This window comes from Scyliorhinus torazame, chromosome 2 (genome assembly GCF_047496885.1).
Source record: "Scyliorhinus torazame isolate Kashiwa2021f chromosome 2, sScyTor2.1, whole genome shotgun sequence".
Taxonomy (NCBI): Eukaryota; Metazoa; Chordata; class Chondrichthyes; order Carcharhiniformes; family Scyliorhinidae; genus Scyliorhinus; species Scyliorhinus torazame.
The window spans coordinates 361416223-361435773 of NC_092708.1; the positions used below are offsets into that span (position 1 = coordinate 361416223).

At 48.1% G+C, this 19551-nt stretch overlaps 1 long non-coding RNA gene across 1 annotated transcript; it reads left to right on the forward strand.

Moving 5' to 3' along the window:
- Positions 1 to 17632: 17632 nt before the first annotated feature.
- Positions 17633 to 19095, forward strand: LOC140407915 (uncharacterized). The gene is made up of 2 exons (XR_011939888.1): positions 17633 to 18222; positions 18742 to 19095. It is a non-coding gene; the product is annotated as an uncharacterized lncRNA (long non-coding RNA).
- The last annotated feature ends 456 nt before the right edge of the window (positions 19096 to 19551 follow it).

Below are 19551 nucleotides of genomic sequence, written 5' to 3' on the forward strand. Positions count from 1 at the left end.
GGGCGGGCGGATCAGAGGCCTGGGTGGGGCCTTACAGGCGGCCTGGAAGTGCTTGTGTGGGATTTGAGAGTCGGGAGCCCAGCCGATCAGGGAGTCTCTTTTTCTTGGGTCTGGCTCCATGGTCCGAGTCCGCCATGGAGCACGGTGCGGCCGCTGGAGGCCGCCGCCGTATGCATGCACAGCCTCTGACCCGGAAGTGGGGGGGTCCGTATATGCAGCAAAAGCTGCGAGATTTACTCCGGGTCCCTGCTAGCCCCCTGTAGGGATGGGAATTCATGTCCCTTTAATCCAGGATTTTCAGGAGTAAAACTCTACCGTTTTGCTGCCAGCGTGAGGACATAGTCCCAATAATGGAGAATCCAGCCCCATATCTCTGCTATGGAACGGGCAGCTAAAACTCATAAAATCCCTGTTTTATGTACTATTAGATTTTAATTTTCTGACCTGCCTACTTAAATTGCTACTTATGTAGTTATTTATGAAGGTCAAAAATCTAATTGTTTCTTTGTTAAGGTGCTAAACTTCAATTATCATGACCAAGCATTGTGTATCCCCACGTACCCCTCGCAAAAATGAAATGAAAATCGCTTATTGTCACAAGAAGGCTTCAAATGAAGTTACTGTGAAAAGCCCCTAGTCACCACATTCCGGCACCCGTTCGGGGAGGCTGGTACCGGAATTGAACCATGCTGCTGGCCTGCCTTGGTTTGCTTTAAAAGCCAGCGATTTAGCCCAGTGTGCTAAACCAGCCCCTAAGCAAAGCTACTACTCATTGAGCAATGTTATCTTACTGTATGTGGTCAGTAATTGTAGGCATTGAAAAGCCAATTATTATGTGAATATCATAATGTCAGCCAGGTGAAGAACAAATCATCCCCTTTATCCTCAATTGTGTTCAGAAATCTTTGCTCGCGGGATCTTGATGCCTTCTAATTTTAAACAGAAATCACGGAACACCTGCCCTCATCCAATCTCAGCAGCATTTAATTAACAAGACATAGAACAGATGACATGAAGGGTCTTCATTACTTTCTTGAGAGCATAGTTTTAAGCAGGTGTCTTGATTAGAAATTTGATTGGTCAGAAGGATTGCGATCAAGTGATAAATCAAATTGCTGCTTTGATGTGGTTACTATAGTGATGAGAGTGACTGGAGTACCAATATGAAAAGAATAAACCCTTCTGTTGATTAAGGTATGCCATCATACTTTGCACTCTGAGTTTATCCTTCACCCACAAACAGGAAATCACAATTATGTAACTGATTTGGAATAGAATAAACATTCACATCTACGTTGAATTAATATTCCTCCTTCGACTGGCATTACTGCTGATACACTCACTTAGAAAGCTAGCCTTCTCGCACAAACGGATTCATTCAGGGATGTTTCAATCTGTAAATCCTGTTTAAACTGGTCCATGTGTCACCAATCAGAATTGAATGAAGAGATATCAGTCCTTTTTAAATGTGCACCAACTAAAAGATCCACTTTGAATTGATAAACTAGTAGTGGAAAACAAAGCTTGTCAAATTATAATGTTATAGGCCAGGTTCATTATGCATTTTAGTTCCTCCACTACCCACTGGACATGAAAGGACTCACCTGTACTCGCCGGCACGTGTACTCCCTCTTGAGGGACACCTGGGCAATGGAGTTAGTCAGAAAAGTGACGTATATAATTGAGGCTTGACATAGAACATCTAGTGCAGAAGGAGGCCATTCGGCCCATCGAGTCTGCACCGACCCACTTAAGCCCTCACTTCCACCCTATCCCCTAACCCAATAACCCCTCCTAACCTTTTTGAACACTAAGGGCAATTTATCATGGCCAATCCACCTAACCTGCACGTTTTTGGATTGTGGGAGGAAACGGGAGTACCCGGAGGAAACCCACGCAGACACGGGGAGAATGTGCAGACTGCGCACAGACAGTGACCCAGCGGAGAATCAAACCTGGGACCCTGGCGCTGTGAAGCCACAGTGCTATTCACTTGTGCTACCGTGCTGCCCACTTGTGTTACCGCGCTGCCCTGTTACGTGTTACTTTGGGCCACAGTCTTAGGATAAAGTGTCGATCATTTTGGACTGAAATTAGGAGAAATGTCCTCACTTGTAAGATTGTGAATCTCTGGAATTCTCTACCCTAGAGGGTTGCAGATGCTCCATCATTTAATATACTTAAAGTCGAAATAGACCGATTTCTGGTGACTCAGGGAATTAAAGGATATGGGAAACGGGCAACAAAAAGGAGTTGAGGCCACAGATCAGCAATTAAACAATTGAATGACGGGGTAGTCTCGAGGGGCTGTATGGTCTATTCCTGTTCCTATTTCTAATTTCTTTCTGGAAACAGGTGTTTGCCTTGACTACGTGCTGCCTGGGCCTGTTGATGGTTCCCTTTGCCAGTCCCAGCAGCAGACCGTACGTTTCATGGCGCCATGGCAGGGTGTGAGGACAATCGGAATGACAAAATTCCAAAACCGTTTAGGGATTCCCTTTGGATTTTCTGTCCCCGCCACCATTCCCACCCACCAAAATGGGGACAGAAAATCCCGGCCAGTGATGTTATCAAGTCGGGTAAGCAACAAATCATATTGAAGTATTCAAAAGACAGCAAACCAAGAAGTAAATGCAATGGTACTCTTCATTTTTCAAAATAAGTGCATAAAGAGTGGAATAGACAGTTGGGGTATACGCATGGGATGAAGGTAGAAATTAAAAACGAGGACTTCCGGTGACGGCGGGCAGGAGGCAGCCGCACATTGGAGGGCTCCCGTTCGGGAACGGCATTTTCGCGGAGTAACGCCTGGTCCTAGGGCCAGCGACGGCAGTAAAAGTCGGGGGATAGCGCAAGGAGAAGAAGGATGTCGAACATCACCAAAAACAGCCGGGAAAAAAGCGCCTGAAAGTCCGTTGGAGAGGGGAAAGGTCACCACGGGGTCAACAAAGAAAATGGAGGCTGGAGCACCAGGGGAGGCCGCAGTGCTTACGGCTGAAGACCTAACTAAGGTGATGGCTGCGGAATTCCAAAAGCAGTTGGCGCAGATTGAGAAATGTATGGAGATGGTGAGGAAGGAGATGAGGGAGGTTTTGAATGTGTTGGTGGAGGAGGCGGTTTCCCCGGTGAAGACGGCGGTGGCGAGCGCAGTGGCGGAGGTGCGAGAGCAAGGGGAGGCGCTGAAGGAAGTGGAGGAGACGGTATTGCAGCACGGTGATCAACTTGCCTCGATGGGGAAGGAGATGCGGAAGGTGATGGATACTAACAAGGATCTGCGAGGAAAAATGGAAGATCTGGAAAACAGATCCAGGCGACAGAATTTGAGGGTCGTGGGGCTGCCCGAAGGAGTTGAAGGACCGAAGCCGACTGAGTATTTTGACGCGATGCTGGCAAAACTACTGGGGGAGGGGAAGGACCCCTCCCGATATGAACTGGATCGGGCTCATCGGTCGTGGAGGCCTGTACCAAAGGCGAGTGAGCCGCCAAGGGCAGTGACTCTGTGCTTCCGTAGGTACAGTGTGAAGGAGAAGGTCCTGAGCTGGGCCAAACAGAAGCGGGTGGTGCAGTGGGCTGGAGCTGGTATATGTGTATACCAGGACTTTACGGTGGAGCTGGCGAAGAGGCGGGCTGCCTTCAACCGGGTGAAGAGGGCACTGTACATTGGCAAGGTGCAGTGCGGCATTGTATATCCAGCGAAGCTGAGGGTAACTTACAAGCTCAGGGACTTTTATTTTGGAACAGCGGAAGCAGCGGAGGAGTTTGCGAAGGCAGAAGGACTGTGGCAGAACTGACAAATTGAGGAATGGTCATGTGCCGATGTAACCTCATGACTGTATTCTCTTCTTTTTTTTTGTATCACTGCGCGCGGGTGTAGAGGCTAAAGGAGCCAATGTTGCATATATTTGGACAAGGGAAGGGACGGGACTTTCACTCGAAAGGAGGGCTCTTTGGGGTGTAGGTGGATATGCGGGGTTTGTGTGCTAAAAGGGGATCTTTGGGCTTTCCTAGGGCCGGGCAAGGGGGAAAGGGACCCGGGCGGGGGCCTCCACGCTGGCCGGTTTAAGCCGGCCAGTGAACGGGAGTGAGGTGGGGGGAGGGGCTGCGGCCATCGGAGCCTGACAGAACGGGATCCGAGTGGTCTAGACGGGGTGGAAAGTTGGGGGGAGGGAACCGAGTCTGGGGGAGGGAACCGAGGTTGGGAGGAAGAGTTTTACAAGAGGCATTGGACGGGAGGAGCTGGAGACTTTGCGGGGGGGGGGGGGGGGGTACAACTTTGGAGTATCATGTACGATACTCTCTTAGAGGCTGGATGGCGTTGGTTGGGGGTGGGTGGAGAGCCGTGTAGATTAAGGGTGACTACGGGTAATCCCTGATTCCTTTTTGTCATTTGTTTATGTAAACAGGCGGGTTGAGGTTTGGGGGTTGGTGGGCGGATGGGATCGTTGTTATTATGGGGATTGACATATCTTGTTGATTATTGTTTATTGTTGATGGGTGTAAATGTGGGAGAAAACGTGAAAAAGGAGAATAAAAATAAATAAATAAATAAATAAAAGAGGAGGGTGGCATGGTGGTGCAGTGGTTCGCACTGCTGCCTCATGGCGTTCGATCCCGGCCCCGGGTCACTGTCCGTGTGAAGTTTGCACATTCTCCCCCTGTCTGCATGGGTCTCACCCCTACAAACCCAAAGATGTGCAGTGTAGGTAGATTGGCCATGCTTAATTGGCCCTTGATTGGAAAAAAAAGAATTGGGTACTCTAAATTTATTTTTTTAAAAGAAATAAAAAAGATTTTGAAAAAGCTTTTTTTTTGAATGTAGATTTTTATCATAATAGAGAATTTTGGCATTTTACAAATATAAAATGTTTTGGGGCTAGGATAGTAAAGCTGTTCCGTGGAAATTTTGATTTGATTTAATTTTGATTTGATTTATTTATTGTCACATGTACCGAAGTACAGTGAAAAGTATTTTTCTGCGGCCGAGGGAACGTACACAGTACGTACATAATAGAAAAAAAATAATCGACAGAGTACATTGACAAATGGTACATCGACAAACAGTGATTGGTTACAGTGCGGAACAAGGGGCCAAACAAAGCAAATACATGAGCAAGAGCAGCATAGCACGTCATGAATAGTGTTCTTACAGGGAACCGATCAGTCCGAGGGAGAGTCGTTGAGGAGTCTAGTAGCTGTGGGGAAGAAGCTGTTCCTATGTCTGAATGTGTGGATCTTCTGACTTCTGCACCTTCTGCTTGGTCTAAAGGACCAATATTTACCTTAGCCACTCTTTATTGTTTTATTTATTTGTAGAAACTTTCACTACCCGATTTTATATTCTGAGCATGTTTACTCTCATAATCTATCTCACTCTTCTTTCTGGCTTTTTTAGTAGCTTTCTGCTGCCCCCTAAAGATTTCCCAATCCTCTAGTCTCCCACTAATCTTTGCCACTTTGTATGCTTTTTCCTTCAATTTGGTCCTCTCCCTTATTTTCTTTGATATCCAAGGCCGATTATCCTTCTTTCTACTGTCCTTCCTTTTTGTTGGTATAAACCTTTGCTGAGCCCTGTGAAAAATCTCTTGGAAGGTTCTCCACTGTTTCACCATAAAAGTCTTTGCTCCCAGTCTACCTCAGCTAGCTCTTCTCTCATCCCATTGTAATCTCCTTTGTTTAAGCACAAAACACTAGTGTTTGATTTTACGTTCTCACCCTCCATCCATATTTTAAATTCCACCATATTGTGATCGCTCCTTCCGAGAGAATCCCTAACTATGAGATCATTAATCAATCCTGTCTTATTACACAGGACCAGATCTAAGATCACTTGTTCCCTCGTAGGTTCCATTACATACTGTTCTAGGAACCTATCGCAGATACATTCTATAAATTCCTCCTCAAGGCTGCCTTGACCGACCTGGTTAAACCAATCGACATGTAGATTAAAATCCCCCATGATAACTGCTGTACCATTTCTACATGCATCAGTTATTTCTTTGCTTATTGCCTGCCCCACCATAATGTTACTATTTGGTGGCCTATAGACTATTCCTATCAGTGACTTTTTCGCCTTACTATTCCTGATTTCCACCCAAAATGGATTCAACCTTATCCTCCATCGCAACGATGTTATCCCTCACGACTGCCCGGATATCTTCCTTAAATAACAGAGCTACACCACCTCCCTTACCATCCACTCTGTCCTTCCGAATAGTTTGATACCCTCGGATATTTAACTCCCAGTCGCAACCATCCTTTAATCATGTTTCAGTAATGGCCACTAAATCATAGTCATTCACGATGATTTGCGTCATCAACTCATTTACCTTATTCCGAATACTACGAGCATTCAGGTAAAATACCCTTATGTTGGCTTTTATACCTCCATTTTGAATTTTAACACCTCTATCAGTAACCTCTCCGAAGATATTTTTCCTTTTAACTTTTCTCCTAATTTTCCTTATCATTGAACCCATATCTTCATGTAATAACCTGCTGCTTTGCTTTCCATTTATGTTTTTACTTCCTGTTTTATTCCTTATAGTATTACTGGGCCTATTCACTGAGCTCTCCTCAGTCACTGTACCCTGTACTGTGGCCCTTTTTGATTTTTGACTATATCTTCTCTGCCTTACACTTTCTCCCTTACTGCCTTTTGTTTCTGTCCCCGTTTTACTTCCCTCCAACTTCCTGCATCGGTTCCCATCCCCCTGCCACATTAGTTTAAACCCTCCCCAACAGCACTAACAAACACCGCCCTAGAACATTGGTTCCAGTCCTGCCCAGGTGCAGACCATCCGGTTTGCACTGGTCCCACTTCCCCCAGAACCGGTTCCAATGCCCCAGGAATTTTAATCCCTCCCTCTTGCACCATCTCTCAAGCCACGCATTCATCCTATCTACCCTGACATTCCTACTCTGGCTAACTCATGGCACTGGTAGCAATCCTGAGATTACTACCTTTGAGGTCCTACTTTTTAGTTTAACTCCTAACTCCCTGAATTCAGCTTGTAGGACCTCATACCGTTTTTTACCTATATCGTTGGTGCCTATATGCACCACGTCAGCTGGCTGTTCACTCTCTCTTCCCCCCCCCCCCCCCCCCGCAAGGATGTCCAGCAGCCACTCCGAGACATCCTTGACCCTTGCACCAGGGAGGCAACATACCATCCTGGAGCCTCGATTACGTCCGCAGAACCGCCTGTCTATTCCCCTTACAATTGAGTCCGCTATCACTATAGCCTGCCATTCTTCTTCCTGCACTCCTGCGTACAGCTGCTGTTTCTCCAGCAGTTCAAGGCACTCTTCATTCAGCTGATCATGTTTCATTCTGCTTTTTTATTTTTCTCCTCCAACTTTGTGTGATTCTGCTGAATGAATATCGTAAAGGAACAATTTCTTGTCAGTTCAGGGATTTCTAATTGTTTGCAAAATGGGGGTTGTCAACAGCCCACCTCATGGGAAAGCATAGAGCCACTGACAGCGACTTCTGGAATTTCACATTATACTGTGTTCCCCAGAAGCTGCTGTTAGTTTCAACATAGTAATGAAAGCAAACACTGACCATTTTTTCTGCCATTGCAACAGCAAAATCAGGCTATAGTATATAACCAGGAACTTAATTAGAACAATAGTAATAGTGGTTAACCAAGAGGAACTAATGCAGATTAGGTTGATACTTTCAGTTTTTGCATCATTTCTTCTAAATCCATAATTGAGCCTGACACAACAATTTGTTTATAGGTTAATTGTAGATAAGGCCTGGTTCTTTTTCCTTCCTTTCATCATAACTTGTATTCATTTTGTTCAGAACTTTGTATCATTTACCTCTGTTCGTGCAAATGTCAATGGGCAGTACTTAATGGAAAACATAGAAAATAGGAGCAGGAGGAGGCCATTCGGCCCTTCAAGCCTGCTCCACCATTCAGTATGATTACGGCTGATCAACCAAAGCAGCAGCATGATCCCACCTTCCCCCCCATATCCTTTGATCCCCTTCGTCCCAAGTGCTCTATCTAACTGCTTCTTGGAAACATACAGGGCGGAATTCTCCTGTTCCCAAGCCGGGTGTTTCTTGGCGGTGCACCATTCGCTGGCGGGGGGATTCTACTTTCCCCCTGCTTGTCAATGGGATTTTCCATTGGAACTACCCTACACTACCCGGAACTCTGCGGGAAGGAGTGCGCTGCCGGCACGAAAATTAGTAAGTTCGCGGATGACACAAAAATTGGTGGAGTTGTGGATAGTGAAGAGGATTATCAGAGGGTACAGCAGGACATAAACTGGTTGGAGTCTTGGGCGGAGGAATGGCAGATGAAATTTAATCCGGACAAGTGTGAGGTAATGCACTTTGGAAGGTCCAATGCATGTAGGAATTACACAATAAATAGAATGGTAGAACTCTTGCGAAGAGAGATCTGGGCGTGCATGTCCACTGATCACTGAAAGTGGCAACACATGTGGATAAGGTGGTCAAAAAGACATACGGCATGATGCTGCCCTTCATCGGTCGGGGCATTGAATATAAAAATTGGCAAGTCATGTTGCAGCTGTACAGGACCTTAGTTAGGCCTTATTTGGAATTCTGATCGCCATACTACAAGAAGAATGTGGATGCTTTGGAGAGGGTACAGAAGCGGTTTACTAGGAGAGACTCGATAAACTCGGTCTGTTCTCACTGGAATGACGGAGGTTGAGAGACGACCTGATAGAGGTCTACAAGATTCTGAGTTGCATGGACAGAGTGGATAGTCAGATTCTCTTTCCTAGAGTAGGAGAGTCAAGTACCAGGGGACATAGGTTTAAAGTGCACGGGGAAAAGTTTTTTTTTGTTGATCTTTTCAGTTTTAATGCATTAATTCTCAGAAATCCATCTATAATGTATTAAAACCCTCGCATCGGTGTGCGCCTCTTGACTACAATACAACTTTTGTAACAATTTTATGTCAACCTCCCTGTTATAATCTCCAATGTTCACAGTTTAAAAAAAAATAATTGTTTTATTGAGGTATTTTTGGGCATTGTAACAGCAGCAATATAAACAATGTACATGAAAATATAAACATAGTGCAAATACCACCTCCCTCCCCAACAGGTCCCACCTTTAATTAACCTCCTAATCTACACTAACCTACCCCCCCCCCCCCCCCCCCCCCCCCAGCCGACGATTAATTTTCCGCGAAGAAGTCGATGAATGGTTGCCACCTCCGGGCGAACCGTAACAGTGACCCTCTCAAGGCGAACTTGATTTTCTCCAAACAGAGAAAGCTAGCCATGTCCGATAGCCAGGTCTCCGACTTCGGGAGCCTTGAGTCCCTCCATGCTAGTAATGTCTGTCTCCGTGCTACCAGGGAAGCAAAGGCCAGAACGTCGGCCTCTTTCTCCTCCTGGATTCCCGGATCCTGCGACACCCTGAAAATCACCACTTCTGGACTCAATGCCATCCTTGTTTTTAATACCTTGGACATGACATCAGCAAACCCCTGCCAAAATCCCCTCAGCTTTCGACATGCCCAGAACATGTGGACATGGTTCGCTGGCCCTCCCGCACATTTTGCGCACCTGTCTTCCACCCCAAAGCATCTGCTCATCCGGGCCTCTGTGTTGTGGGCCCGGTGAACGACCTTGAATCGAATCAGGCTGAGTCTGGCACAAGTTGCGGTCGTGTTGACTCTGCTCAACACGGCCGACCAAAGGCCCTCCTCTATCTCTCCCCCCAGCTCCTCCTCCCACTTTCGCTTCAGCTCCTCGGTCTGTGTCTCCTCTAATCCAATAAGTTTCTTGTAAATCAGAAATGCTCCCCTCACCTATACATCCTCTGGAAACTACCCTGTCCTGAATCCCCCTTAGTGGAAGGAGTGGGAAGGTTGAAACCCGTCTATGCAGAAAGTCCCACACCTGCAGATATCGAAATTCATTCTCCCCCACCAATGCAAACTTCTCCTCGAGCACCCTCATACTCGGAAAGCTCCCCTCTATTAACAAGTCCCCCACCCTCTCAATCCCCGCTCTCCGCCATATTCGGAACCCCCCGTCCATCCGCCCCGGGGCAAACCGGTGATTATTGGAGATTGGGGACCAGACCGATGCTCCCACATATCTCCTCCATTGCCCCCAGACTCTCAAGGCCGCCACCACCATGGGGCTGGTGGAGTACCGCGCCGGCGGGAACGGCAAAGGCGCAGTTACCAGCACCCCCAAACTTGTGCCCTTGCAAGAAGCCGCCTCCATACGCACCCATGCCGACCCCCCCCCCCCCCCCCCCCCCCCCCTCCCACCAGCCACTTCCTAATCTTGGCTATGTTAGCCGCCCAGTAATAATTGCTAAAGTTCGGCAGCACCAGCCCGCCCTCTCCCCGACTCCGCTCAAGCATTACCCTCCTCACTTGCGGGGACTTGAGCCCCCATACAAAGCCCGCAATAACTTTATTGACCCACTTAAAAAAGGACCACGGAATGAAGATGGGGAGACATTGAAATACAAACAGGAATCTCGGGAGGACCGTCATTTTCACATTTTGGACTCTCCCAGCTAGAGACAACGGGAGCGCATCCCATCTCCAGAAATCATCTTTCATCTGATCCACCAACCGGGCCAAGTTCAATTTATGTAGCCAGTCCCAATTCCGTGCCACTTGAATACCTAGGTACCTGAAACTGTCCCCTACCAATCGAACCGGCAGTACCCTCAGTCGCCTCCCAGTCGCCTCTCCTGACCCCTCGCCTGGGCAGCAAACATCTCGCTCTTCACCATATTAAGCTTGTACCCCGAAAACCGGCTGAATTCCCCTAAAATTCCCATGATTTCTTCGATCCCCTCAATAGGATCTGAAACATACAGAAGCAGGTCATCCGCATACAGTGAGACTCTGTGCTCCACCTCCCCCTTTCAGCCCCTTTCAGCCCCTTGAGGCACTCAGAGCAATTGCCAGCGGCTCAATAGCCAGCGCAAACAGCAGTGGGGAGAGGGGGCATCCCTGTCTCGTCCCCCGGTGCAGTCTAAAATAGCCCAAAGTCATCCTGTTCATCCGTACACTTGCCACAGGAGCTTGGTACAGCAACCTGACCCAGTCAATAAAGGCCTTCCCAAATCCGAACCGCCCCAGAACCTCCCATAAATAATCCCACTCAACCCGGTCAAAAGCTTTTTCCGCATCCATCGCGACCACTACCTCCACCTCCCTACTTTCCGGGGGCATCATGATCACGTTTAACAGTCTTCTTACATTGGCCGCCAGCTGTCTGCCCTTAACGAACCCCGCCTGATCCTCCACGATGATGGTCAGTACACAATCCTCAATCCTGGAGGCCAACATTTGGCCAACAGTTTGGCATCTACGTTCAACAGGGAAATCGGCCTGTAAGACCCACATAGCTCCGGGTTCTTGTCCGTTTCAGGATAAGTGAAATCGTGGCCCGTGACATTGTCTGGGGCAGAACCCCTCTATCCCTCGCCTCATTAAACACCTTCATCATCACTGGTCCCAATATCCCGGAGAACTTTTTGTAGAACTCCGCTGGGTACCCGTCCGGCCCCAGGGCCTTACCCGACTGCATGGCCTTTAAGCCCTCCACTATCTCCTCCAATCCGATCGGGGCCCCCAGCCCTTCTACCAGCTCCCCGTCCACCTTCAGGAAAGTCAGCCCCTCCAGGACATGCCTCATCCCGTCCGGCCCCGCAGGGGGTTCCGACCTGTACAGCCTGCTGTAGAAATCCCAGAATGCCTTACTCACCCCTACCGAATCCCCAACTAAGTTCCCATCCCCGTCAACAACTTTCCCTATTTCTCTAGCCGCCTCCCTTTTTCTGAGCTGCTGTGCAAGCATCCTGCGAGCCTTCTCTCCATCCTCAACCTCTCGCACACCGCTTTGTCCGCCAATAGCCCTACATCTAACCTCCATTGCGGGCGCTGATTGCTATCTTTACTAACCTGCAGGTCAACCCAGTGTGGAGCATGGTCCGAGATTGTGATTGCTGAGTACCCCGCGTCCACCACCCCTGCCAGCAAGGCCCTACCCAAAATAAAGAAATCGATCCGAGAGTATATCTAATGCACGTGGGAGTAGAAGGGGAACTCCTTCACCCTCGGCTGCCTAAATCTATATGGATTCCCCCCCGCCCCCCCCCCCCCCCCCCCCCCACCCCCCCACCACCCATCTGCTCCATGCACCCTTTCATTTCCTTTGCCATTGCTGGCATCTTGCCAGTTTTCGAGCATGACCGATCCAGGCCGGGATCAATAACTGTATTAAAATCCTCTCCCATGACCAGCTTGTGCGGGTCCAGGTCCAGTATCTTCCCCAACATCCTCTTTATAAATTCCTCATCATCCCAATTTGGTGCATATACATTTATACATTAACCAGCACTACCTTCATCCCCTCCAGCTTACCACTAACCATAATATATCGACCCCCCACATCCAAAACTATTCTACCCGCCTCAAACATCACCCACCTATTAATCAAGATCGTAACCCCTCTAGTCTTTGTGTCCAGCCCTGAGTGGAAGACCTGACTGACCCAGCCTTTCCTCAATCTAACCTGGTCCGCTACTCTAAGGTGCATCTCCTGCAGCATTACCACGTCCACCTTCAGCCCCCTCAGGTGTGCGAACACACGTGCCCTCTTAACCGGACCATTTAACCCTCGAACATTCCAGGTGATCAGCCTAGTTGGGGGGCAAAGTGCTCCCCCCTCCGCCGATCAGTCATCCCCTTTCTTGGGCCCGCCTCCAGCCCATGCGCCACCCCTCCTCCGGTCCGCCCCCCGGCAGCCCCCTGCCACCACAACCCCGCCCTCTCTGTCCCTCAACCGAAGTCCCTTCCTCGTCAGCAGAGCAACTACCTCCCCTTCCCCCCCTAGCAACACCACTCTGAAACCTAACCCATACAATAAACTAAACGTATGCACCTCCCCCACTGCGCTTCTGTGAGCTAGCTCACCCAGCTAGCTTGGTGGCCCCCGCCCCCGGCGCCAGAAAGTCTCCCACCTATTGTTCCCTCACTCCCCTCCCCCCCCCCACTCATACAAACAAATTCCCTGATCTAACGATCCCCACACAATCACCCAGCTGAAACCCCAGCCCCACCGAAACCCAAACAAACAAGTCTCCATCCCACAAAAGTGCACATCAAAGAAAAAGGCATTGCCAACATTCACCAAAAAGAAAGCCCGAAAATGAAAAAAACTTTCTCCCCCCCCCCTCCCTTCTTAAACAGAACCCAAAAAGCTGAAGAGAAAAAAAACGAACAAAAAAAAACACCAATATGAGCCAACAAGTTGCATCAAAGTTCAAGAGTTCTCAGCCCACCACCAGTCCTTTCCTTTTCGCGAAGTCCAGCCCGTCTTCGGGCGACTTCAAAATAATGATGCTGATCCTCATATGTGACCCAGAGATGAACCGGATACAGCAGTCCAAACGTCACCTGTTTCTTGAAGAAGATTGACTTAACTTGGTTGAAGCCTGCCCTTTTCCTAGCCACCTCCGCACTCAGCTCCTGGTACACCCGCAGGATACTGTTGTCCCATTTACAGCTCCGCGTTCGCTAGGCCCACTGAAGAATACATTCCTTGTCCAGGAACCTGTGGAATCTCACCACCCTTGCCCTCGGAGGGTCCCCTGTTCGTGGCTTCCTCGCAAGCGCTCTGTACACCCTGTCCGCCTCCAAGGGTCGGGAGAATATCCCCTCCTCCAGCAGCTTTTCAAACAGACCCGCTACATATGCCCCAGCATCAGCTCCCTCAGACCCCTCCGGGATCCTGACAATTCTTAGGTTCTGCCAACGGGACCTATTCTCTAGGTCCTCCATCTTCTCCAGAAGCCTTTTCTGCTGGTCCCTCAACATCCCCACCTCCAGCTCCACCGCAGTTTGATGCTCCTCCTGCTCAGCCAGCGCCATCTCAACCTTCTGGATTGCCCGATCCTGGGCGTACAATCTGTGCTCCAGCCGATCAATCGACTCGTTAATCAGGTCCAGGCAGTCCCGTTTCTGCTTGGCAAAGCCATCCTGGATGACCTGCATCAACTGCTCTGTTGATCGCTGGGCCAACTCACCAGGGGTCCGGTCCTCGGCCATGCTGTCCCCAGCTGCAGCTTCAGCACAGCTCTTGCCTATCTTTCTATTTCTGCCTTTTCGTGCACTTCTGGTTCTTATCTCCATACACCGATACGTGGAAACGGTGCCCAATTGCCTCAGCCTTCAAATTTACAGCTTAAAACCGGAAAAAGGTCAGGGGGAGAGGTCCAAAAGTCCGACCAGAGCAGGTGCCACCAAATGTGCGACTTACTCCTTCATAGCCGCCACCGGAAGTCCGTGCACGGGGAAAAGTTTAGAACAGATGTACGAGGCAAGTTTTTCCACAGAGGGTGGTAAATATATGGAATGCGCTGCCTGGGGAGGTGGTGGGAGCAGGTACAATAGCGGCATTTAAGGGGCATCTAGACAAATATATGAGTAGGTAGAGAATGGAAGGATACAGACTCCGTAAGTGCAGATGGTTTTAGTTTAGACAGGTACCATGGTCGGTGCAGGTTTGGAGGGTCAAAGGGCCTGTTCCTGTGCTGTATTGTTCTTTGCTCTTTGTTCTTTAAATCGCAACAACTGGAGAATTCCAGCCACAATGTTTTGGCTTCAACCATTTCCTGTGTTAACAAATTCCACAGGCCAACCAATCTCTGCGTGAAGAGACTTAGAACATAGAACATAGAACAATACAGCGCAGTACAGGCCCTTCGGCCCACGATGTTGCACCGAAACAAAAGCCATCTAACCTACACTATGCCATTATCATCCATATGTTTATCCAATAAACTTTTAAATGCCCTCAATGTTGGCGAGTTCACTACTGTAGCAGGTAGGGCATTCCACGGCCTCACTACTCTTTGCGTAAAGAACCTACCTCTGACCTCTGTCCTATATCTATTACCCCTCAGTTTAAAGTTATGTCCCCTCGTGCCAGCCATATCCATCCGCGGGAGAAGGCTCTCACTGTCCACCCTATCCAACCCCCTGATCATTTTGTATGCCTCTATTAAGTCTCCTCTTAACCTTCTTCTCTCCAACGAAAACAACCTCAAGTCCGTCAGCCTTTCCTCATAAGATTTTCCCTCCATACCAGGCAACATCCTGGTAAATCTCCTCTGCACCCGCTCCAAAGCCTCCACGTCCTTCCTATAATGCGGTGACCAGAACTGTACGCAATACTCCAAATGCGGCCGGACCAGAGTTCTGTACAGCTGCAACATGACCTCCCGACTCCGGAACTCAATCCCTCTACCAATAAAGGCCAACACTCCATAGGCCTTCTTCACAACCCTATCAACCTGGGTGGCAACTTTCAGGGATCTATGTACATGGACACCTAGATCCCTCTGCTCAGCCACACTTTCAAGAACTTTACCATTAGCCAAATATTCCGCATTCCTGTTATTCCTTCTCCTGGTCTCTGTCCTAAATGATCTATCCCGTATCCTCAGACTATAACCCCTGGTTCTGGACTCCCCCACCGTCGGGAACATCCTTCCCTGTCTAGTCCTGTTAGAATTTTATAGGTTTCTATGAGATCCCCTTTCATTCTTCTAAATTCCAGCGAAGCTCTCTTCATGCGTCCATCCTGCCATCCCAGGAAGCGGTCTGATAAACCTTTGCTGCACTCCCTCTAGAGCAAGAACATCCTCCCTCAGATAAGGAGGCTAACATTGCACACAATACTCAAGGCGTGGCCTCACCAAGGCCATGTATAATTGCAGCAAGACATCCCTGCTCTATACTCAAATCCTCTCGCTATGAAGGCCAACATACCATTTGCCTTCTTTACTACTGTTGCACCTTCAGTGACTGGTACACAAGGACACCCAGGTCTTGTTGCACATTCCCCTCTCCTAATTTATGGCCATTCAGATAATAGTCTGCTTTTCCGTTTTTGCAATCAAAGTGGATAACCTTCCGTTTATTCAAATTATACTGCATCTGCCAGTCATTTGCCCACTTACTCAATTAGTCCAAATCACACTGAAGGATCTCTGCATCCTCCTGACCCTCCCACCCAAGTTTATGTCATCTGCAAATTTGGAAACATTAGATTTTGTTCCCTCACCTAAACCAATAATATATATAGTGAATAGCTGGGGTCCCAGTACCCATCCCTGCGGTACCCCACTAATCACTGCCTGCCATTTGGAAAAAGACCTGTTAATTTCTACTCTTTGTTTCCTGTCTGCCAACAGGTTTTCTATCCATCTCAATACACTACCCCTTATCCCATGTGCTTTAATTTTACATATTAATCTCTTATGTGGGACTTTGTCGAAAGCCTTCTGAAAGTCCAAATAAACCACATCCACTGGCTCCCCCTCATCATCTCCAGTAGTTACATCCTCGAAGAATTCCAGTAAATTTGTTAAGCATAATTTTTCCTTCATTGATCCACGCTGACTCAATCCCATCCTGTCACTGTTTTCTCAGTGCCCTGCCATAAAATCTTTGATTATGGATTCTAGAATGTTACCCACTGCTGATGTCAGGCTTACTGGTCTATAATTCCCTCTTTTATCTCGACCTCGCTTCTTAAATAGTGGAGTTACATTATCTAGTCTATGATGAACATAGAAAATACAGTGCAGAAGGAGGCCATTCGGACCATCGAGTCTGCACCAACCCACTTAAGCCCTCACTTCCACTCTATCCCCATAACCCCTCCTAACCTTTTTGGGTCACGAAGGACAATTTATCATGGCCAATCCACCTAACCTGCACATCTTTGGACTGTGGGAGGAAACCGGAGCACCCGGAGGAAACCCATGCAGACACGGGGAGAACGTGCAGACTCCTCACAGACACTGACCCAAGCCGGGAATCAAACCTGGAACCCTAGCACTGTAAAGCCACAGTGCTAATCACTTGTGCTATTTTGCCGCCCTTATCTGCGTCTTATCTGCCAGCTGGAGAGCCAGCAAGAGACACACAGTGCCTCTTTTTGGGAAGACCAATCAGGCCCTCACCAGGATCAAGAACTGTGGGCCGTAAATCACACTGCCGGTGTTTATGTAGTTACATTGTGTACCTTGTGTTGCCCTATTGTGTATTTTCTTTTATTTCCTTTTCTTTTCATGTACTTAATGATCTGTTGAACTGCTAGCAGAAAACTACTTTTCACTGTACCTTGGTACACGTGACAATAAACAAAATCCCAATCCCAATATCCATAAGCACTGCTGATTCATAACGGGATGCGAACATACCTAAAGAGCCACCCCACCCCTCCACCCCACCCCAGGACACAGACCCACAACTCCACTCTCTGTCTCCTCATTTCTAATGTTTATGGAGCAGAGATGCAGTGTCCAACATCTCCTAGTGCTGCAAACTATTGCAAAGTTAATAAACTGGCCAAACTGTCATTAGATGGCCCCTGGACACTTGCACCGAGCCACAGTCACATCTCACCTGTCCTGTGGAAGCTCAAAAGCAAAGCATCCTGGTGGAAAGGGATGAGGCGCTGTGGAAGACAGGTCGGGCCTCACAATTCTGGCCTCCGTTGCAGTCAGGAACCCTGCAAGGAGACGATTCATGGATTTTTTTTGTCGTTGTGAGACTCCGGGAATGCATCCTGAAATTTCAACATGTACAGGAAAACTGCTTAGCTGTGAAGGCAAGTGCGCCAGGCATGGTTTAGAAAGTTGTACCTTACAAGACAAAACTTCACGAGGCTTTGATAGGTGATGGGAGGCGCATTTTGTTTTCTCTTAAACAAGTTGTTCCACACTCAAAATGCCATCTACACGATTACGGAATACATAATTAGGGTGTTTAAAAAAAAGTGACTGATGTCAGCAATGGAATGAATTTCGTTTCTAAAGCAGCGACTGTATGTTAAATGGTTTTGCAGCTGGACAGATGAGTGAACATCTGGACTGATGCGGCGGACATGGTCTTGCCTCCCTTGGCTCTGACCAGCGGATCACAGACAGAGACATTCACACACAGTCCCTGGGAGTCGGTCCCGGAGTTGGCAGCGAGTGTGAGAACTGGGGAGCTGGAGGGTGGGAGGGGGGAAGAGTCTCAACCGGACAGAGTGCAGATTACCGAGACAGGGGCCATGTCTGCCGTCCTCCGCCGGCTCCCTGGCAGCCTCCTCCTGACCGGGAGGCAGCAGCAGCAGCACCTTCTGCAAAAGGCGAGCATCCACGGCAAGCCACCGAAGGAGAAGATTGGCCCCTTGGTAAGTTAGTTTCCACAAGGCATCACCATGTCTGTCACGTACACCCACCCCTCACACACCAGTTGCTGGGAAAATCGGCAAAGGACCGCGCGTGTGGGAAACTAAACAACCAAAAAAATTAAGGTCATTTCATTTGATTTGAACCCACTACTTAACCCAGAATTTGCAAAGTTAGCTCAACAAACCTGGTAAAAAATCTTTCTGTGCATCTTTTCGCGTTTGCACTCGTTTTGCATCAGAAATTGACTTTGAAATTCAATCTTACTTGTTTATTTATCGAATGCGCTATTTGTTTTCTCTTTTGACCACCTTTGTATATATTTGGACAAAGTATGACTCATGTCAAAGGACTGGTTGTCCAAACTTTGGAGCGCGCGCCGATTAGATTTCAGGCAGCATTTGTCGGTGGGATTTTTGTTTCCCTTGCATGAATGTCAGCATGTACAAAAGGGCAGATGGTTAATTATTTTTAATTCGTGGATTTGATTTGATTTTTATTCGTGTCTGTCGGTTTTGCAGGCGACCGTGGTGTGTCTGTCCGTTTTCGCAGTGACCCTTCTGGGACCCGCGGGCTGGATTCTCCATCAACTGCCAGAATGTCGCAAACGAGATTAAGAAGTACAACGAGGTCTTTGTGATCATTGCCGAATGCATTCAGATCCTGCAATTATTTATCGAATCTTTAGCTCAAAGCGTATTACAGCGGTTGCATATACATCATGTTGCCCACTGCCCGCGGGCGCTGCACTGTAGCCCTCCATCTCGACCACCCAATATGCCTTCTGAATTGCTGCCAGGCATCTTTTTTTGTTGTTGCAAGATTTTCTGTCGCTTCTACTTCTGTTTAATAAAGTCCCGCGATGGGGAATTACAGCATTTGTTAACGCCTCTCTGTTCTAATGGAATCATTTCGGGATATTAAACAGGAATAGGCTATTCGGCCCTTCGAACCTATTCCAGCATTCATTTCGACCGTGGCTGATGCCTGTCTTTACTCCACCCGCCGCATTGTTTCAGTAAACTTGCCCTTGTCTAACAACATTCATCAAATGCAGTTTGAAGATGCTCAATGTATTTCGCCTGAACAGCTCTTTAGGAGAGGGAGAGGGAGAGATATCGAAAAATAGATGATAGATAGATAGATAATCTTTATCGTCACAAGTAGGCTTACATTAACACTGTAATGGTAGATAGATAAGAACATAAGAAGATAAGAACTAGGAACAGGAGTAGGCCATCTGGCCCCTCAGCCTGCTCCGCCATTTAATGAGATCATGGCTGATCTTTGTGGACTCAGCTCCACTCTCCGGCCAGTACACCATATCCCCG